At 40.4% G+C, this 16,196-nt stretch overlaps 1 long non-coding RNA gene across 1 annotated transcript; it reads right to left on the minus strand.

The window, feature by feature from the left end:
* Window positions 1–5,302: 5,302 nt before the first annotated feature.
* LOC143643673 (uncharacterized) lies at window positions 5,303–14,737 on the minus strand. Its single transcript, XR_013156318.1, has 3 exons — window positions 14,631–14,737; window positions 12,115–12,493; window positions 5,303–5,774 (listed from the first exon to the last, which is right to left on the minus strand). It is a non-coding gene; the product is annotated as an uncharacterized LOC143643673 (long non-coding RNA).
* Window positions 14,738–16,196: the final 1,459 nt, after the last annotated feature.

Below are 16,196 nucleotides of genomic sequence, written 5' to 3' on the forward strand. Positions count from 1 at the left end.
GGCTAAAACAATCCCCATAGAATGCCAGGGCTAATAAGTACCTCCTGCCACCCAATTGCTGTTTCCATTTTGAAGGGGAGAGGGAAGGGGGATAGAGTGGAGCCTCAGAAGATGGGTGCCCCTGACTCTCCGGGTCCAGTACTGAGAGGATCCGGGGTAGAGGGGCTCCTGTCTGCTGGAATGGGGCTACAGAACCAAGTTCTGCTGAAGCCAGGATGTCCATGTGAGATGGAAAGATGATCTTGTTCCTTCCCACCACTGTGTCCCAGGGTATCAAGTGTGAAGAAAAGGGCTATGACCGCATGACAGAAGGGCCAGAGTAGCTGATCTTGACCTTGGAATGACACAGTACCAGCACCATTCCAGGGAATCCACAGACCCAGCTCTGGTACGAGGAGGCAGTCTTGGGTGTTTACCCAGCAGATCCCAGTCCTCCTGACTTTGGCATCTGCTGCGTATGTTTGGTGCTTCAGAAAGATCCAGCTTGGTGCTTTGGGATCCCAGGTCCCACCACCCCAGTTCTTCTACCTACTGGGGTACTCACAGGGGTGTCAGGCTTCACTTATAGCGCAAGAAAAATAAACCCATCTGAGTTGGCCAAGAGCTAAGGAAAAGGAGAAACCATTTTACTTGAGATTCTTTGGAGCATTTATATTTATGCTTTGGTCAGGGAAAAGTGGTCCTAAGCTTGATAATAACCCTCCTGTGCATTTAAATTGCAGTTGAGTAGGGACTTGAGTTGGCATATAGAAAGGTCTGTCACTTCACCCTGAATAAGGACAGGAGTTTAGTTGGGGAGGGTGGAGTGGAAGAGGGACCACTGAGCTGCCCACAAGGAGCTCATGTTCTAATTTACAAGACCAATATTAGTGTTACTGCACCTCCTGGTTTGTCAAGACCCACCCAATTTATGCTTCTTATGCCCTCATACTTATTAGACATGACCTCTTTCACTCTAAGATCTTTTCTGATTTAGAAAATAAATTAATTACCATCTGTGATGGTCAGGTTCATGTTTCAACTTGGCAGGTGGTGGTGTCCGGTTGTCTGGTCAGGCAATTGTTGGTCTGTCTGCTGCTGTGAAGACATTTAATGGACTTAAATCATGATCATGTTGGCTGCATCCACAGCTGATTGCATTTGCAATCAGCTAAGGGGACTGTCTTCTGCAATGAATGATGTTTAATCTAATCACTGGAAGGCTTTTAAGTAGAGTGCAGAAGAGACAATCATTCCTCCTGCTTCAGCCAGCCAGTGTCTCCTGAGAGTTCATTGAAGACCTTCACTGGAGCTGCCAGCTCATGGCCTGCCTTACAGATCTTGGACTACACATCCCTATGGTTACGTGAGACACTTCATAAATTTTATATTTACAGATATCTCCTGCTGATTCTGTTTCTCTAGAGAACCCTAGCTAATACACCATCCTACCAATATTAGTAAGACGGTATTGATTACTTTCTAAGTGAAGATAAGAATACAAAAGGTGCAGAGGGCTTTGGGTGAAGGAGTTCTGCTTCTATTTAGGGAACCCCAGGGTGTCTGGGAGAAGACTTATAGCAACTGAGCAAGTCAGATGGCCCGTTGGTCAGGACTTGTGTGGCATTTAACTAACAAAGACAACCTTGTCTGATAGTAACTCATGCAGCTGATGCCCGGTGCCAGGGATTATAGTCCCTTGCAATGAAGACTCTGCATCCTTAGCTCTCTGGCTTCCTGTCTGCTGGTGCCAGACCAATTCCACTGGCCAGGAGATTGACATATATTGTCTTGCAGACACTCAGCATAATGCCGCATCCTTCATATCTTAAGCAACGTATCCGGAGTATTGCAGCATGAGATGGAGTGTAGGGCAGTGATGTCAGATGGGGGATGGGATGCATATGCAGCCATTGCCCTTGCTGGGCTGAGCTGGGCCAGCAGATTTTCTTAGTGCTCATGTGATTTGGACCATTTATTTGTCTGGGACACTGAGGACAGTCAGGGCTTCCATTTATTAGGAATATAGGGGAAAGCAAAGTAAGCATTGTTTCACTTAATGCAAAAAATGCAAATCAAAAGTACCCAGGGGGAAAGTAAATATATTCTATGGAACGAGAAAGGTCATTTCATGTTCTCTGGGAGGACAGGAGAGGGAGGAAGCAATAAGTCACATTTCTGCAAGGCAGATCTGAGAAAGCAGAAAAGGATAATGGATAAAGGAAGAACCAAGCCATTGTTGCTTTCCCTAATGCCATTTTAGTCAGTCAATTGGCCTATCAATCAATTGACCAATCAATCTATCAATAAGCATATTTGAGGACCTGCTGTGGGTCAGCCACTAGGAAGGGGAAAAAAGATACCCAAGCCCCGTCCTTCTCACTGACAAGCTATTTCTTCAACTGGAAAGAGGAAAGATGAGTAGAAAGCACACGTCCTTGTCTTCCCAAGCACATCTTAGCTACAGGCTCTGATCTCTGACCCAATCCACACTGTGCATGTGGAATAGAAAAAGGCTCAGCCCCTCCAGCAGGCAAGGGAAGAGATTAGTTGTGCTGTTAACAGCCTGAGATACAGTGTCTTTGGGGCTTATCCCAGAAAATAGTTTTCCCTTTAATTAAAGATTATTCTCAACCCCTGCTTAGAACTCAGCCTCAGCTTCTGATTCAGCTTGATAGTTTCTGTAGTTATAAGATGATGCATGGGCTTTGGAGACTGTTAGTCCTGGTTTGAGTCCTGGCTCTGCCATTTTCTGACAGTACTAAGTCAGTTACATGGTCATTTTCTGCATAAAGGAAATGATCATCTGCCACTTGAAGGCTGCTGCGAGGAATTAATGAGCTAATTGGCTACAGTGCCTAACATAAAGAAGAGATTCAATTGATTGCCAAAATCATGGTAGTTGTTTTTTCGACAAAGAATGGATTCCTGCTCTAGGGAGTAAAGCCTGTGGTGAGGTCTGCAGTCATCCCTAATTCTTCTTACTGTGGTCAGAGATGGTTTCTTCAGCTACAGTTTGGTGTCTGCTTCCAAAAGGACTAATTGGAGTATCAACACACCTCCTCCATGGTGGGTGACACTGGTAGTAATCAATCCAGAATTTGCTGTGCCTCCTTGGACATCTTGTTAAGGGTTCCTGAGTGACGTAACTGAGGATCGGCTTTAAGTTGACACGGTTCTCCTAAAATGAATTCATTTGGTTCTTTTTTCTGCTTTCAGGATCCACCTATCGGTCTGTGTTCCCAAGGCTCCTCCCTTCTTCATGGCAAAGCCTCTCCAGTTTAGGATGAGCAGTGCCAGGAAGTCTGTGCCAAGTGTCGGGTCAGTGGTACAGAAGGCTTGCTGACGGCAACCTTCAGAGGGACCCTGGACAGGAACTGAGTTTCTAAGGATAGGGCATTGCTTAATGGAAGTGTGGATTTGGGGGTCCTGGTGTAGGTCAAGAATAAGAGCAGTATATTTGGCCACCATGTGGAACTAGTGAGGAAACTGAGTCTGGCTAGAGGGTCTTGAAGGTCAAATGAAAATGTTTAGAATTTGCCCCTAGACAAAGGAGAAAAGCTGGGATTTCCCAGTACAAACATGCTCTGAGATAATTTATCTTCTCAGAATAGCCTATCACTAAAGATTACCTGCAGCCGATTAGCTAGCTGACGTTGCCCTGTCTCCCCGGTCCTGTATGCTCCTTATTAGGTCCCTGTTATGCCTTGTCAATTGTAACTTTCCTTCTTTTCTCTGCCACCTTCTATTGGGTTTCTTCATTCTTTCTTTTTCGGAATCCCATCCTCTTTAGCAAGATTAATCTCCCATCACATGCACAGGTATTTCCTCTCTGCTGTCTTTTTCCATCATGAACTTTCATAAGTATATTTTTCCCCACTCTCCTTATGAGTCAGAGAAATCAGACATAGTTGATCAAAAATCAGTATTATCCTTATTTTTCTGTAGAGAAATGTGGTTGCTTATCATCCTCAGCATGTTAACTTCACCTTTTCTTGATTAGCTTTCAGATTATTTTATATCCAAAGACCATATCATGCTCTCAATGATTAAAGAAAATTCATTTTGGTTATTTTAGAAAAGAGTTCATTTAATTTTACTAATATATTGCATTTTTCAATATGTCAGAAATTGGGAAACCGGATAGGCTACAATTTCATTTAAATCATTTTAGCCCCCTAAGGATTTTTGGGCTACAAATTCTGGATCCTGACTCTTTATTTTCACTCCACACACATGTTTGGAACATTACTTTTGAAGTAGACTTAACTTCCAAATCCCAAACCAGGATAGAGTCTTAAAAAAATGCATTAGTTTTCCCTTTTTTACATTAATTTTTATTAGAAATCAAACTACCTTAACACTTAAAGATATTGGAGTGGAGTGGACTGGCCACCTCTAAGGGCACTGGACATCTCAGTGAAAGAGAATGATATGACAAATCCTAAATTTGGCTCGTACTTCTACTAAAATCTAGAAGTGATGTATGACTGTACTTAAAGTTATGCTGACTAGTCACAGGACAGATGATGAAACTCAAAGTTGGTATTGCAGGTTGTGAAATTCTATCAGTTGAATAAAAATGAGCTCTAATGCCACAGTTGTGACACTGATCAGGATCCAGGAATTGGAGGACCCAGGAATCTTGGAATTTCCTTTAATGTCTAGCTCCCTCTGACCTCCCATAGCCCATCAAGCATCCTTTCCTCCTTGTATCATACAGCTCTTTTCCTTCTAATTTTAGACCTTGAAAGATAATCAAATTTTCTTCATCCTTTATTGTAGGCATATCACTATAGTTAGACCCTAACATAGCTCCTGGGTCCAATTACAAATCAAATGTAGGAGATTATTCCCCTCCCCTCCCCCAGCAAAAAGCTACTAAAGTCCAAAGAATCATCCTACAAGGGTCCCCATTGCTCTTGCTTCCTCTAATTTAACATTTTAAAACATAACAATGCCCTGGTGATGAAGAGAGTGGGAGTGAGCCAGCTTTCATATACAGAGGAGGGACAGGGTGTTTAAATGTGCATAAAATTTCTGGATAATTTGGTAAAATGCATCAAACAACTTAAAAAATGTTTATGCCCTTTGAATTGGTAATTCTGTTTCTAAACATAAGTCCTAAGGATATAATAATGCAAATGTGTAGAGATTTAGCTACAAGAATCTTCATCATACTATTAAAAGAGCAGAAAATTAGATAAACATATTTCCCAACAGAAGGAGATTAGTTGAATAAATTTTGGTATAGCTATGCAATGGAAATTCTTTGCAGCCATTAAAACATTATAATACGGAAGACTATTTTTTGGTATGGAAAAATGATCATTGTACTTTTAAAGTAATTCAACAGGTTGTAATGCAGCACAATGAGTAGGAGTTCTCATATTTGTGTATGCTTGAGTGTTTTGCCTAAATAAGCTTGGAGGTATTCACACCAAAAGATTCACAATGTGTATCTTCAAAGGAGGTGTCATGAGTGATTTGTATTTTCTACATTATCTCCCTGTCTTTATATCTAGCTCAATCTTTCCAGGAAATTTGTATCACTTTCATAGTCATAAAAAAATATGTAGCTATGTAGTATCTCATTTTTCAGAACAGGAAAAACGTACTCTTCCTCTGATGATAGGTGGTTGGGATGAGAATCTTTCTGGTGCTCATTTCATCCAAGAAGCTTATTTCCAGATGAAAAAATAGAAGGACTCACAAAGCAAGTCAGAATACACTGAAGAAGTGCGTTCCAAAACCTCTGTGATTTCACTGACATTTCCTTCTCTCTGAGGTGGCTCCTGTAATATCAAAAGTTCCAATAATTTAAACTTGTGGTTTTCAAAATCTGCATTTCGATCACATATTTTTATCATATAGTAAATATACAACATTTACTCACAACTACTCAACTTTGTCATTTTATTATGAAAGCAACCATAGAAAATAAGAAAAGAAAAAAGAGCCTGGCTGTGTTCCAATAAAACTTTATTTGAGATGATACTGAAGATGCTGTTGGGGTAAGCAGGAATGTGGTGGGGCTCATTCCACTTTTATTACCTAACCTGAACTACATCCAAAGCGCTTCCATTTTTAGTGCTTTGTTATTTTGATGTGTTTTAATTGTGAAAGGGTATAGTGTTCTTTTCTTTCCATTTGTTGATATGATCCCCAACCTCTCAGTTAGGCTGAGTTAGGTTGGAAATACTAGAAGTATAACTCAAAATGTTTTTAAAATGGAATTTATTTACTTTCATAATTGTGAAGTCAGAATGTGGGACAAGCTTCAGGAATGGTTTGATCAGGACTTCTGTTAGTTTTTCTGATATACTCAGTACTTTTCTCCTCGCCTTTTATTGGCTTCTTTCTCAGCCTGGCATTCCCAAGGATTTCTGTCTTGGTTACATGCAGGGAGAAACAGCGTGTCGTCCCCTATGACCATCAAACCAAAGTCCTGAACTTTGCTCTGATTAGACCACCCCAGAACCAATCACTGTGGTCACTGGTATATCATGCACCACTTGGCATAAGCACCACTGTCAAAGGGTCAGTGGAGTTGCCTTGCTTGGCTTAGACCTGCAGATTATGTCCATAGACCAAATTTATCCAACAGACTGTTTTTGTAAATAAAGTTTTATTAGAACACAGCCAGGCTTTTATTTTTTTCTTGTTGCCTATGGTTGCTTTTATGATAAAACAGCAAAGTTGAATAGTTGTGAGTAAGCTTATGAAGTCTAAAATATTTGATGCCTGGCTCTTCACAGAAAGGTTTACTGATCCCTGGCTTAGACTAATCAAGTCCCACCACTAGGGCTGGGAGTAGAGTCTACTCACATCTTAAGGCTGCTGCAATTGGGGGAGGGTAGAACAGATGTAGTACCTGCTCTGCACTCTACAACCCATTGGAATGATTCGACTTCTGAGGTTTGTATTGACAATTCAATTCATATGAACCCTTCTGCTGCCTCTTACCACCATAGAGAGGCCTGTATTAGGGTTAGGTTCTATCAGCCAAGTCAGGGCTTAGTTCATTCCCCAACAAATCCCACTCACATCTAACCTACCCCACCTCCATCCTATCTTCACCTCAGTGTTACCCTTTTCTTCTCTGGGTCTTCCTGTTATTCAGGGCTTCCCTGCACAAGTGCTAGGAAGTACATGTTGAAAATAAAGCAAACATAGTTAGGGTCACCCAGCCTCTCCTCCTTGCAGGATAGCTCCAAGGACACCAACCTAACCCAATAGCTCCAGTTGAGCTTTATCTTCTAAGTTTACCATCCCTTTGCTGCCAATACTCTCAACACATTCAACTGCTTTCTCTTTCTCCAAAACCACTGTGTCTGCTCACTTATGGAGGTTGATAATGGTGTCTAAAGTTTGTTATATATTTACTGTATGATAAAGATAGGTATGCATTGTCTATTTATTTTTAACTAGAGAAGTAATAAGTTTTAAGTAATACATTCATTATGCATGTGTTCATGCATGAAATACAGAATTATCATATATCACCCGATTGTTAAATCTTGCATTCATGTGGTTCATTTGTTACAATTGATGAAAGAGCATTTTTATAATTGTACCATTAACTTAAGTCCACGGTTTACATAAGGGTTCACTGTATTGTGCAATCCTATGACTTTTTTCTTTTAAATTTATTCTGTAACATGTATACAGCCTTGGATTGTTCTGGGAAGATGGCAGAATAGGATAGGTCAAATCTACCCCTGCTCCAAGGAGCAGCTAGAGAAGGGATGGGAGGGCAACTGGGATAGTGATTCCAAGGTGTGAGTGACGTGGGAAGGTCTTCTGAACCACATAGGGAGGCCCTCATTGCAAAAGCTGAAAAACTGAGAAGCAGAGAACCAGAGACTGTCTGGCTAGTGCAAACAGACTAATACGAAGCCTATGATAGATCATATGCTGGGGCACAAAATAGGTCTTTATGAATTTAAAAATGGTGAAATTATTCAAAGCACTTTTTCTGATCACAATGGAATGAAGCTGGATATCAATAACTACCAAAGAACTAGAACTTTCACGTATATAGAGAGATTAAATAACACACTCTTAAACAACCTGTGGGTTGAAGAAGAAATGGCTAGAGAAATCAGTAGCTATCTGGAGATGAATGAAAATGAGAATACAACTTATCAGAACTTAAGGGATGCAGCAAAGGTTGTACTGAGAGGGAAATTTACTGCCCTAAATGCCTATATTAAAAAAAAAAGAAAGAAAGCAAAAATCAAGGACTTAACTGCTCACCTAGAGGAACTTGAGAGAGAACAGCAAACTAGCCCCAAAGAAAATAGAAAAAGAGAAATTATAAGGATTAAAGCAGAGATAAATGAATGGGAGAACAAAAGAACAATAGAAAGAATCAATAAAACCAAAAGTTGGTTCTTTGAGAAAATCAATAAAATTGATGGGCCACTAGCAAGACTGATGAAGAGAAAAAGAGAGAGGATGCAAATAAGCAAAATCAGAAATGAGAAGGCATGCGTAATCACAGACCCTAAAGAAATAAAAGAAATCATAAGAGGATACTGTCAACAACTATATGCCAACAAACTAGACAACTTAGATGAAATGGACAAATTCCTGGAGACATAAAAACAAGCTACACTGACTAAGGAAGAAATAGAAGATCTCAACAAACCAATCACAAGTAAAGAGATTCAATCAATCATCAAAAATCTTTCTACAAAGAAAAACCCAGGGCCAGATGGCTTCACAGGGGAATGTTATTGAACATTCCAAAAAGAACTAACACCAATCCTACTCAAACTTTTCCAAAAAATTGAGGACAAAGGAACTTTACCTAACTAATTTTATGAAGCTAATATCATTTTAATACCAAAACTGGGTAAAGATGCTATAAGAAAGGAAAACTACAGGCCAATCTCCCTAATGAACATAGATGTGAAAATTCTCAACAAAATACTAGCAAATCAAATCCAGCAACACATTAAAAGAATTATACACCACAACCAAGATGGTTCAACATACATACAGCCTTAAATGTCCTCTTTAATCACATCCAAATATATTATTTAATGCAAATACATGATTCAATTACACCCACAATGTTTTGCTACTATTACCACCATCCCTTATTATAATTTTTCCCAAATAGAAACTGCACAATTGCAGTATTAGCTCCATATTCCCTAACCTCCATTGGACCCTGATAACTTATGGTCTAATTTCTAGTTTCTGACTCTATTATTTTGCTTAGTATAATTATTTCTTATCAGTGAGATGCTACAATATTATCCTTTTGTGTCTGACTTATCTCACTCAACGTAATGTCTTCAAGGTTAATCTATGTTCTTGTATGTATTAGAACTTTTTTCCTTTTATGGTTGAATAATATTCCATTGTATGTTGTGATGTTTGAAGCTACATAGCCCAGAAAAACATATTCTTAGACTTAATCCATTCCTGTGGGTGTGAACATCTATATACAGGACCTTTAATGAGGTTACTTCATTTAAGGTGTGGGCCAGCTGAATCACGATGGGTCTTAATCCTATTACTGAAGGGCTTATAAGGAAGGCCACAAAAAGGGAGAAAGCCACAGAGGGAACAGCAAGAAACTGAAAGTCACAGAACCCAGAAGAGAAAAGAGAAGCCAGGAGAGGTTGCACTGACCTGTGACAGGAGAGCCAAGGACCAAGGATCATCTGCAGCCAGTCCCATAACACCAGTCTACTGGGAAAAAGCATCACCTTGATTATGAGATTTTGTACTTCTCTTAACCTCAAAACCATGAGCCAGATCAAGGCAAGATGGTGGCTTAGTGAAGTGTGGAATATAGTTCATCCTCCAGAGCATCTAGTAAATAGCCAGGAATCGTACAGAACAACTGCTGGGGCCACATCAGTGACCAGACAGATAGCATACACCAGTCCGGAAAAGCTGGACCAGCTGTGACCCTGCACAGAACTGTAAGTCCCCCAAACTGCAGAGGCCTACACCCCTCTCCAATGCACAAGGCAGCCTGGTTCCCTGAGGGGAAAGGAAAGAGACTTTGCTAGCAGCATGGGCTGAGCTCATCCAAGCTCCAATTGAAGAATTAATTAACAAATTCTTACTACTGAAAATAGGCCCCAAGCTCAGATAAACTGGGAATAAGAGCTAAAGGTACTAGGAGCATTTGCCCCATCAGAGTGGGGGCAGAGCTGATGGAAAAACAAACAAACAAACAAGAACGTGAGTCAATATATTTGCATTGCTTAAACCAACCTGGTATTTCTTTAGTAACAAGGAAAGTAAAACTAAAACATATGCATAAACCACATTTTGTTTATCCATTCATCAATTAATGGACAATTCACTTGCTTCTATCTTTTGGCAATTGTGAATAATGCCTCTATGAACATTGATATGAAAATCTATTTGAGTCCCTGCTTTCAATTCTTTTTGGTATAAATCTAGAAGTGGGATTCCTGGGTCATATTGGAATTCTATACTTAGCTTTCTTAGGAACCACCAAACTGTCTTCCATACCAGCTATACTATTTTTACAATCCTACCAGCAAGGAATGAGTGTTTCTATCTCTCCACATCCTCCTCTTATTTTCTGCTCACTTATGGAGGTTCTTTTTTTAATAGTAGCTATTCTGATGGGTGTCAAATGGTTTCTCATGTTTTGTCTTGAGTTCCCTAATGGCTAAAGATGTTGATCTCTTTATGTGCTTTTTGGCCATTTATATACCTTTTTTTGAGAAATATGTATTGAAATCTTTTACCCATTTTTTAATTGGGTTGTTTTTTTGTTATTATTGATTTGTGGGATTTCTTAATATATTCTGTATATTAAACCCTTATAAGATAACAAATCTTTTCTCCCATTATATAAGTTGTTGTTTTACTTTCATGATAAAGTCCTTTTATACATAAAAGTTTTTAATTTCACTAAGGTGCATTATCCCTTAAACTTCACAAATCTCTAAGAGGTACGTGTTAATCATAGACACCCATTTAAGAGATGAATAGATTGAGGCTTAACTAGGCTAATAACTTGCCTATAGTCACAAGTTACTAAGGGGCAAAGCAGAGATTTGAACTCAGATCTGACTGAGTTCTTGGTGCCATACACTCAACCACTGCAACATATTGCCTTTTTTTGTTTCTAGCCACAAAAGCAACCATCCCCACAGTTTTCACCTGGATCCAATCTGTCCTCTTCCCTTTCTCAGTTCTGGGAACCTAAGAAATCAAACACCAACTGTCCCATCCTTTCTTACTGGGTTCTGACATTGTCCTCTCACCAGTGTTCATAGATGTTCAGGAGAACAGGCTAAATCTCTTTGAAATAGAATTAGATGATATCCTTGGAGACTTAATTTATAGACAACAATTAAGAGAGAAACAGCTGGCCAGGCATAGGTTTAGGGCCACTGAACAACAGGTCGCCCAAATCTATCCTTTTTCATACATCAATATTTCCATCTGCTAGCAGGAGGTAAGTTCCCAGCCCAGTGGGTCCTGGATAGGATTCCAGCATTCAGCCCACAGGTAGACTGTGAAGGCCATTCCGTCAGGGCTTCTCCTGATCCTTAGATCTAGGAAATAAAGCTGAGAAAAGATGAATCTTGCTCCATGTGCATAATGACTTAGATTATGTCAGAACCGTATTTTTTTTTTTAACATGGTCAGGCACCGGGAATCGAACCCGGGTCCTCTGGTATGGCCCGCCCTCAGAACTGTATTTGATTCCATTCTCTGGCTATGTAAACTGGCAAGATACTTCAATTCTCTAGGCCTTGGTTTCCTTATCTTTAAAATGGGGATAGTAATACTGTCTACTACATGGGGTTATTGTGAGGCCTGACTGAGGCACATGGTGCCAAGAACATAGTACATGCTTATTAAATGTGAGCTGTGATGAGAGGCCAAGTCCTCATCTCTTTGGCTGAGGTCGTGGACACCTCTCATTTTTCTTCCCTGGCTGACCATGGGGTACAGTCTTGTACCGCCCCTCGGTGTCTCCTCGAATTTTCCAGCTCTGCCTCTGAACTCAGTCTGGGATTCTGATGACACCAATTGCCCAGTATGTCTTCCATTAACTGTAAATGTTTGCTCGCTCCTCAGAAAGACCCTGTGCCCTGGGAAATAAATGTCAAAACACCATACCTGTTGCAAAGGGCTTTTCTTCACTTCACTTAAGAGTCCTCAGAGGTCAGAAGAAAATAGATTTAAATGTTTCCCAGTCAAGTGCAGCCCTCACAGGGCTCTACAATGGACCCATGGTGGGAGCTTTTTACACCTTCCCCAATCGCCAGCCACAAATTGATCTAATATTGACTTCCCTGGGGTCTGCTCTGTGTCATTGTAGCCAAGAATAGCAGAGTGCATCTTCCATTAGTTGTGATTAGTGATTAAAACATTTTTTTTTCTTGGAAGGTAAAGGAAAAGGAGTGTCTCCTTGGAGAAGAGAACTCAGTGCCACATTCTGTGTCTTTTTTCCTTGGGATTGTAAGGTGTGATTGATGAAGTCAGCTCTCAATACAACCTGTAACAGAATGGACAAATATCTAAAAATAAGTTCAAAGAGGGATAGAGATAGAAGAAAAGGCTTTGGCCATAAATTATTCATAGAATTCCTCATATGAGCGGAATAGAAATAAGGCTGCCAATTTCTCAAAATCGTGGGCTGCCACAGCCATGGATAAGAACTCCTCAACCTAGTGTTACAGACGGACAAACTGAGACTCAGAGAAGAAGAGCTGGCTGGTCCTGCAGGTCCCCTGACTCCTAGGCTAGGAATCTCGGACTACACTCTTCAGGCTCCACCATCTCTGAGACTGTGAGCTTCTAGCACACCATACATATTTTCTGAAGATGTTTTTTCTCTGTAAATAGGACTAGAACATTGATCCCTTGGAGCATTGGGAGAATTACTAACAACGTGGATGAAAATGTGCCTAGAATAAACTAGTTCTTCATGGGTTGACATCAGATGTGCCTTTTTTTTTTTTTTTTGCATGGGCAGGCACCGGGAAGCGAACCTGGATCTCGGGCACGGCAGACGAAAACTCTGCCTGCTGAGTCACTATGGCCCAGCCCAGATGTGTTTTGAAACTAGATTAAGTATGCTTTTGTTTTCTGGTAGTGTCAGGGATTATCTGATATTTTGCTTTACTCCTGATACCTCTCTCTTCTATGAAATACACCTTCATTTTCCTAACTGGATTTTAAGCACTTGCAGGGGCTCAGAACATGTGTTGGTTTGTATGTGCCCTGCTTCTTCCAGTGTCTGGAGCTTACCCTGGGTGTGTTATGGCTTACACACTAGAGTGATCACATACAGCATGTACAGCCCGAACCAGAGGAGTTAAATGTGTGCCTGGATTTTTGATAGTTCTAGTTTACATGTGATAACTCTGTAAGGTGGTCAGGTCTGTTATCATGATCACCTTTGTTTTTTAGGGATGAACCTTGAGATTCAGAAATTTTAACTTGTCTAGAGGCACACAGTCATTGAATTGAAGAGCCAGCAACTAAAACCTGGGTTTCCTGACTATTTGACCAGGGTTATTTCCACCAATAAATGGATCAAGAAACAGCAGCTTGTGCATAATCAATCCTGGCTTATGATCTGCAGCTCTATTCTGAATGTTAGGTCAAAGGACAAATCAAGTGAAATGTTAACTTTCAAAATACAGTGTAATTGTAAATACGAAGGTTAATTAGGTTAACAGAACCTAACATGGAGATGGTAGTTTATGGTCTCTAAAATGCTTTCATGTATATTATCTCATTTGCTCTTAGAAATATGCCTGAGAATAAGTTTACTGCTATTATCATTCCCATTTATTATTGCAAAAAATGAGACTCAGTATATGAGAAAAAAAAAAATGAGACTCAGTGAAATGACTTGTCCAGGAGCACATGGACAAAAAAGGTTGTAGTCTACACTAGAACACTTATGAAGTGCTTGGAGGTTTTATGGACCCCAGAAAAGATCTTGTTCTTAAAGCTAATCTATCCCTATGCTTTTAGACCTATTGTGGGTGGGACCTTTGAAATGGGTTATATCAGGTGAGCCATGCCTCAGGTAGTTCTTAATTCTCTTACTGGAGCCCTTTATAAGAGAAGAAATTCACAGACGCTAAAAGAGAGACACACACAAAACCTTAGGAAGAAAGCCACAGATGGAGCTGCCAGAGGCTGAAAGCGATGAACCCTGGGAGAGAAGGACCAGCAGACACTGCCATATATTTGGCCATATGACAGGAGTCCCAGATTGGCAGCAGCCTTTCTTCAGCAAGAAGGTGTCATCCTGTTGATGTCTTAATTTGGACATTTTCACAGCCTCAGACCTCTACATTTGTAAGCTAATAAATCCCTATTGTTAAAACCCAGTCTATTTCTGGTATAAAGTTACATTTTGGCAACTTTGGCAAACTAAAACAACACTGTTGTTCTATCAATTCTATCATCTTTCCACTAAACTAAATTGTGTCCAACAGTGCAAATGTAAGATATTTTTAGCAATATTACCCAATAAGATTATTTATTCAGTAGATACTTATTAAATTCTTACTATGTGCCAAGCCCTGTGCTTGAATAGAGTACTATTTAAATCATTCATTAAATAGCAATACATTAAATATGTAAATAATATTAATTCAATGAGAAATACATACTGAGTCATTGTAAAAATAAGGTAACACATTCTCTCTTCTGTTTTCTGGCATACAGTTTTCTTATTCTTTAGCAGCTTCTTCTGGGCCCTTAACAGCTTTCTTCCTGCAAGTGCCTGAAGTCAAGGATGCTCAATATAAAGAGAAGGCAGTCACTCTGAAACCCATACAGGTTTTGCTCCTCCCCCATCTCTCCTTTTAGCCCTTCCACTCCCTCGTGATTCCCCTGGTAGATATTTAGCTGCGTTGTACCCAGATTTACCTGCCTTGTCCAGTCCCTTTGTAATGACGGTGCAACTTTTGTTTTCACCGTCTCCTCAGGTTGCTGACTCTTATCCCCTCTCCTCCCTGTCTCCAAGTTTGAAGCACATAGCTTCATTTCTAGGTGTAACCAGGTTCCCTCCCATTTCCTTTGGGATATAAAAAAGTGAGTAAGGGGGAAAACAGAGCCTTCTGAACCTCTCCTCCCACCCACACTACACTGCGCCTGCTTCATCCATCAAGATGCTTGTAGATGTTATGATGATGTGGTTGAGGACATGCAATGTGGCCCAACCAGAGGGGCTGCCTCCTGCCTTTTCTTTTGTAAAAACAAGACCCTCGAGAGTTTTAATTCTGACTTTTTTTTTTCTTTTTTTTTTTGGCATGGGCAGGCTCTGGGAATCAAACCCGGGTCTCCGGCATGGCAGGCGAGAATTCTGCCACTGAGCCACCATTGTCCACCCTAATTCTGTTTTATATTTACCTTGTGGGGCCTTCCAATGCTTTTCTATGGGAGGCAACTGCTTTAACAGATGAGAATATTTTGAAAAATAAACAAAAAACTCTATGTGCTCGTTACTTGACCTTTTGCTGAAGTTAACCAGCCTCTGTAAAACTCATTTGTCTTCATCTGTAGACTGGGGGCAATAGCAAATTGTACCTACCCGACTCATAGGGTCCTAAAGAGGGCTAAATGGGTTAGTAAAGTGCTTAGAGTAATTGCTCAATAAGTAAAGTGCTTAGAGTAAGTGCTCAGTAAATGCTAATCATTCATATTTCCGTTCTACGGTTAATGCAAGTGATACCTCTTCCACCCAGGCCAGGTGCAGTACAGACCCCTGTTCTTCTGAGAGGGAATCCATGAGCATCATCAGTACCTATGGTTTCTAGAACAGGCCCACGTGTTGTGGAATTGTGCACATTTAGCTTAAGTGCTACCTTCCTGACCTCTCATCTCTAAAGCCCACCTTAACCAACCCTGGGTGCTTACCCTCACAGCCCCTAGACCAGGTCTCACCATCTTCTTCCACAGTGGAAATGCTTCCCAGAGGGCTTTCTCAGGGCTGTGGTTCTTGGATCTCTTGAGTACAGTCAGCCCCATATAAACTTATAGGACATTTGACACCATTCTAAGGCTTTTGAGGGGTGTAAGGGGCAGGGTGGTGGGGAGTGGGTTGCTTTGCTTCCTTATATGGATTGCTCTTTGTTATACACCCGAGTTTATAAGGAAATGCAAGTGAAGCTGCCATTATGTTTAAAAAAATCAAGACACTCAGTTATGAAACATAGAACATATAATTAACTTTA

The sequence above is a fragment of the Tamandua tetradactyla genome, chromosome 8, assembly GCF_023851605.1.
Source record: "Tamandua tetradactyla isolate mTamTet1 chromosome 8, mTamTet1.pri, whole genome shotgun sequence".
NCBI classification, from domain to species: Eukaryota; Metazoa; Chordata; class Mammalia; order Pilosa; family Myrmecophagidae; genus Tamandua; species Tamandua tetradactyla.